This window comes from Juglans regia, chromosome 3 (genome assembly GCF_001411555.2).
Source record: "Juglans regia cultivar Chandler chromosome 3, Walnut 2.0, whole genome shotgun sequence".
NCBI lineage: Eukaryota > Viridiplantae > Streptophyta > Magnoliopsida > Fagales > Juglandaceae > Juglans > Juglans regia.
This window is the reverse complement of record NC_049903.1, coordinates 23,614,537-23,621,371: the sequence shown is the minus strand read 5'-3', so window position 1 is coordinate 23,621,371 and position 6,835 is coordinate 23,614,537.

The window sequence follows — 6,835 nt, the reverse complement described above, 5'->3', positions numbered from 1 at the left end:
CTCCACCGTCGTGCGCCGCCACCCACGGCTGGTAACCGCCACCTTGAGCCTCCTCAGGCCGCCACCAAACCAACCCAACCTCCCATGGCCCTGATCTGCCACCCGTGCGCACACACTGTCTCTCACTCTCCCATGACCTCTCATCCACTTCACAGCCTTGAACCGCCGCCGTGAGCCACTTCGGCGCCACCTCAACGCCACCACGAGATCCACCGCACCTCCCTTAGCCGAGCCCTAGGTCCAAACCACCACTTTATGTGGTGGGTAACCACTGCACGTGATGGACAGTCACTGCGCGTGACTGACCCCACTGTACACGGCTAGATACGCTGTGTACCACCTTTCACCGCCATCACAAGGCCATCACGAGCCATTCCAAGACCACATATAGCTATCCAATCGCCCAAACGGTTCTCGTACGTGGGTTAGCCGCCACGTACGACCCTTTCGACGTCATTAACCATGACAGTCAACGGGCAACGCACGGGTTATCCTGTCGATGGTATAACTCTCTATCCCTTTTAATTATGTTAGATGTATTAGTTGACTAGGTTGTGGATTGTACTGCTAGTATTAGGGGAATTACTGTGTAGTATGGAGATGTGCTGTGTAGCGAAGTGTTGGGCATTTTGTGTATTGTGTAATGCGGTTGTGGGATGTGTGCTGTAATGATGACGTGGCGTTGTGTGGAATGGGAAGAGTATACACTGAGTGTACTTTGTGTGGCATATTGTGTATAAAGGGAGTACACGTGGAATGTACTCCATGTGGTGGAATGATGCACCATATGACGGGTATGCCGTAGTGGTGAAGTGGCGTAACGTGTATGGAGTACACGCAGAGTGTACTCCATGTAGTGGAGTGACGCACCATATGGCTGGTATGCCATAGTGATGATGTGGCGTAGCGTCTGTGAATGGAGTATACGTGGAGTGTACTCCATGTGATGGGGCGATGCACCATATGGCGCGTGCGTACGCCACCATTGCGTGCGTACGCCAAAATGGTGATGTGGCATAGCGTATGTGAAGAGAGTACACTAGGAGTGTACTCCATGTAGAGGAGCAATGCACCATGTGGCGCGTATGCCGTAATGGTGATGGGTCGTAGCGTATGTGAATGGAGTATACGTGGAGTGTACTCCACGAGGTGCAGCAATACACCGTGTGGCGTGTCACAGAGACAAGGATGGTTGTGTGATTGATGGGCGTGGAACGTGATGAGTAGTGTCGGGAACTGTGGAACAATGTCCCGAGATAGTTGTGATGTGGCCTGTAGTTTGAGGTGACAAGTGTTACCGTAATTGACTTATGGCTGGAAGTATGGGTGTAGTAGCAGAATAAGTGTAAGAGTGCGCAGCGGAAGCATGACTGGGCAACGTCACGAAGTGACGTGGTCACTGACACTCGTGCTTATGATGGGTGAAGTAATGGAACAAGTGTAGGAGTACGCAACGGAAGCATGATTGGGCAACGTCACGAGGTGACATGGTTATTGACAATCGTGCTTACGATGGGTGAGGTATTGGTGTAGTAATGGCGTAACGGGAACGTGACGGGATGTCACGATGTGACGAGAGTACATGAGGAACCGTACTCGTGATGAGTTAGGAGTTGGCATATGGAAGTGACGTATCAGGATGTCAGATGACATGACAAGGTTACGGTGTAGCTTGGGAGTAGTCTCGAGTTATATGACGTGACGTAAGGCGTAGTTGTGAATGGAGTTTGGTCGTACTAAGTGTTGGGATGAACTGTAAGAAGGGACGGCTAGCATGAAGAGTCATGCTGGCCGGGTTAAGAGAATGTTGGTATCGGAGTATGGTGCATGTTTACACAAGCAAGTGATCAACGTGTTATATGTTGATCTTAGGTGATAAGGGGTGAGGTACATGTGTAATCTGGTGAGACACGTGTACCGGACGGATTCACCATATGTAATGGGTAATCCGTCCTAAGCATAGTTATGCAGTGCTTAAGCCTCAGAGTTGGCTTAGAGCCGTGTGGCTTGTATGTTTGGGAATGAGGATTTGGTATAGGCTAAGATGCATGGAAGTAGTGACGGGTGTACTGTCCAGGATTGGGATACGTGATTTCCGTCGATCAGAATCATGCGTCGGAATGTGGTTAGTAAGAAGAGTAAGATGAAGGTCTTACTGTCTTAATCCTAAGGTGAATTATGGGTTCACCTTAGTGAATGAACACTCGATGTGAAACGTCGAGTTTGAAAGAGATAGTGACCGTAAGTGGTCCCCGAAGGGTTTAGCATAGTAAAGGGCACATAAGTGCACATGATAGAAGGAGAGTGTTTTAAGTAAAGCATAGCTCTACTTCTAGTTCAGCTGCTTATGTATTAGATAGAGAATGACGTTAAGGTTATGTATGCATGTAGGTTGCCGTCTGACACGCGCATGAATGGACTGCATGGTATGAAAGTAGCATGGAGTTCAGGTAAGTATTACGTTCATGCCCTTTTAGACTTTTCTAGAAATTATGGAAAGAAAAGGAAAATAAGAAAATGCTTACGAAAGGAAATGCTAAGCTTTCAAAAGTATAAGTATGTACGGCCCCTCCATGACAGCCACTTTTTATGCACCCAAAGTTATTAATTGTACGCATGCGAATGGATGACTATACGAGGTATCTATTGTATGTATTTTCTAAGAAAATCTACGAACCGATGTAAATGCACGAAAGACGAGCTAAGACCGACGCTTTTATGGATCCTACGAACTGACGCTTTCACGAGCGTCACGAGGTGATGCTCGTGGACGCCGCGAAAGACGACGTTCAAAGTGATGCTTAGGGATGCCATGAAAGACGACATTTAAGCCCGTGTTTTATGTTTTATGGATGCTACAAACTGATACTTTTATGAATGCCATGAGGTGATGCTCATGGATGTCATGAAAGATGATGTTCAAGCCATGCACATGAAAAGATGTTTTCTCATGAAAATAAATGTTTTCCCACGAAAATACTGTTAAATGAAAGAAAGGACTGATTGAAAGCTTCATCTCTCTAGAGTTGACATGAATGAATGAAAGAATGAAAGAATGAAATGAAAGCATGAAATGTATGAAAATATGTAACGGCCACATGAATGAATGAAAATGGGTACCCAATGAATGAATGTGCAGATTACAATACCGGGCAGTAGTATTGGTAGTGCATCCAGTGCTGCATCCTAACGGAATGGGATTCCAACCCGTGGCCACGAGCTAATCCATTGGCCATAGGGCCGCTAACCCTAACGGGGCATAATAGTGTGTACTAGCCTATGAAAGTGATAAGAAAGAATGAATGTATGTATGTATGTATGCAAGAATGTACCGCACTCTTGAAGAAGTGAAGGCACTGACAGGCGACACGTTTTACGAAAAGAAAGTTCCTCTTAAAAGAAAAAATCTCGTCAAGTGATGTTTTCAAACGTACGCACATATGCACATATGCATGTATGTATAGTATGTATGAATGATGAGTGTATGAATGAAAACCTATGTTCTTATATTTTAACTGTATGAAGTAATGCTTACGAGTCATCGACTCATTTTAGTTTTCATGCATGTCCCTGCCCCCACAGGAACTGTATGATCAGGACGGACACGACTTATGGGGAAGAGCACGGAAGTCTAGGCATGAGCATTTTAATGTACGAGAGACCTTTTTATTGTAAGGTTAATGTTTTTCGCTGTAAACCTCTTTTATTGTCAAAGCACATTTTATTTTATAAACGTGGAGTCCTGCACCCTGGGTATGCAAGTAAAAAGTTTTAAATCAGACGGTAATTCCCGTAGTCTTTTTTCAAAATATTTTATAAAATGACCCACCACAAGGACGGGCGTTACAGGGTCGGTGGAACAAGATCTGGTACAGGGTCAGGCTGACGTCGAGCATGCCCCTTCCCCTGTCTAATGCTCCGATGGTGTGTGGTAATGTCGATGGGGCCCGTCTGGTCTGTCCTCCACTCCTCCACCATGGGTTGCACACTCCGGGCAAGTAATAGCTTGGTAATGAGGACTCCATATGGGAGGTTGTCTGTGGAGATGACGCTGGCCTCGTAATGGATCCTCTAAAAAATACGAAGTGGCAAGTTGATGGGGTCTTCACGTGCCACTTGTATCAGGAACTGTGGGCATTTCCGGCTAAATGTCCCACAAGATCCACATTTGTTGCAACAATAAGATGCAACATGCGAAAAAAAGGGAGGAGCTGTACCTGGCTGAAAGAGTTCTTCCTATCGATCCGATCTCGGTCAGTCCTAGTGAGGATGTAGAAATCCTCATATCGGTTGCCATCCTCCTCATTAGTATCCCCAGCCTCCAACCGGTCAACTGGGTCAGTAGATGATACAGAAGTGCCTACATCTGCATCTACTCAGGATCCATCCATAGGTTAAGAATCTCCTGCAGTCGATATCTCAACTACGCAACCGATCTCCAAAAGCTCGGCGATGACATCCGCTAAGACCTTGAACTGAACACTGTGTACTATCATGGTGTGAAATGATGCATCCTTAGGCACGAAACATATCTGCATATAAAACTCACGAACAATTGAGGGGTATAATGTGCAGATACTCATCCAACCTCTCGTAATGAACACGTCTCGAATGCTCTTCTGCTCCCATATGAGTTCGTGAAAGTGGTTGATCATGACTTCTTGTTCAGACATCACTGTTCGAGCCCCGATTCGAGATTTGTCCTCGCTCGTTCCTTGCCTCCCCCTTTTCCTAGTAGTCAGAAGATGAGCCATATCCTGGAAAAAGAAAAACAATTGTGCAATATTAACATTATGAAGCATATTATGTACTCTAATCTAAATTATTTCTGGTACACGTTCGAATGTAAAATTTAACGTTCGGAGAATAAGCTTATACGTGCGAACTTTTTGGTTATTACATTCGCACGTTAGATTTATCTAGTATAAGCATTCGATCGTAAGATGACAAACGATCGAACGTGACCGCTCAAATACATGTTGAAACGTATAAAACTTATCACGTTCGCATGTGAGGAAGTTGTTGAACGTATTTAATTATACGTGTGAACGTACATAACTAGTAGTTTGAACGTATATTTGGTTTATGGCAATTGAAATGTTTTACGTTCGCACGTAATATTAACGTTCGCACGAGGGATAACTTAAGAATTTGAATGATCATACATGCGAACGTTACAAACGCATGTCCAATTTAAATTTGCATGCATACTAAATATGTTCCCACGTACTGTAGAAGATTCGCATGTTATATGATGAACGTGCGAACGTGTATGTCGTCTTTCTTATTTGAAAGAAATAACGTTCTAACGTTACGATATAGAAATGGATGAGTCGACTCAGCCATTCCCAAACACCTCAAACACAATGAAATTGGACAAATGTCACTGTAGAAATGGAGTATAAATTTCAAGAAAGCTTTCTATGGTTGTCGTTTGGCCATTGGCAATTCGTGGTGGCTGAAAAATGAAGAAAAAGGTCCAGCCACCAATGGGTTTCGGGAATCACCGAAACCTCCATTAAACATAAAAAATAAAATGTACCCAAAGGTTAAAGAGGGATGCCTACCTCTTTTGTGACATTTGTGGTGGAGTTTGACGGCGCGGCAACGGTTTGAGACGGAGGTTACAGACGGAATTTTCCAAGAGAGTGAGCTGTGCCGTTTTGCGTTTGGACTTGAGCTTTCATACACATAACTTGCGAACGTTTAATGGTAACGTGCTTGCCGTACAACACGAGGGTGATGGCGGTTCCCCTACCGCCGAAGTTTCAAGTCCCCCCCATGAAAGTGTATGACAGGACTTGAGACCCAGTAGAGCATTTCGAAACTTTCAAAGCGCATATGACCTTGCACGGATTCCCCAGGGAGGTGGCTTGCAGGGCCTTCCCGTTAACCTTAAAGGGACCGGCGAGGGCTTGGTTTGGTTACTTGGTGCCTGGTTCCATAGAAAACTTCGAGGAGTTGGCCCGCCTGTTCCTCACGCATTTCATGGCTAGTAAGAGGAGGAGGCGCCCTACAACGTTCCTCATCACCATCAAGTAGAGAGAGGACGAGAGCTTGAAAACCTACTTGGCCAGGTTCAACAAAGAGCACATGACGGTAGAGGACCAGGATGAGAAGATTACCCTGGCGGCACTCCTGAGGGGAGTATGGCCCCGGTCCGAATTCATGGCAAAGCTAGCCAAGAGAACCCCAGAGACTTTACGAGAGTTCATGGACCAGGCAAATAACTTCATCAACGCCGAGGACACACTCCATGCCCTAACTGAACCAAGGAGAAAGGAACTGGAGTAGGTAGACTGAAAGGGAAAGGCCCCGGCTAAAGGCCCCTCCAACGAAAAAGTAGAAAGGTTGTCACGCAAGAGGAAGGAGGAACCTTCATCAAGGAATGTGGCGTACCGGTTGGACTGCTCGACGTTCGCCATTTAGAGGGATGAATGCCCGCTCGCTTAAGACGACAACCAGTTGATGCGCCGCTACTGCACCTACCACCAGTCGACCACCCATAACACGAGCGAATGTCGCTCACACAGGGTGGGCTGAACAGTGCCAAGGCACCCCCGATTTCTACAAAAAGAACAAGTGTGGAAGAGGCAGTCCCTGGAAAGAAGACCCGATAGGGGCTACAGGCAAAGAAGAGTGCAAAGCCCACGAGGAATGGAAGCTGAGCTAGAACCTCCATGTGGTCCCCTCAGCAGCAGCATCGAGAGATGCCTTCAATGAGGGAAATCATAACTATAGCGATGGGCTTTGCTAGCGGAGGAGCGACCTCCTCTGGATGGAAGGCACACGCCATGGAGGCCCGTTAGTGAGAAGTTTACTAGGCAACGTACCG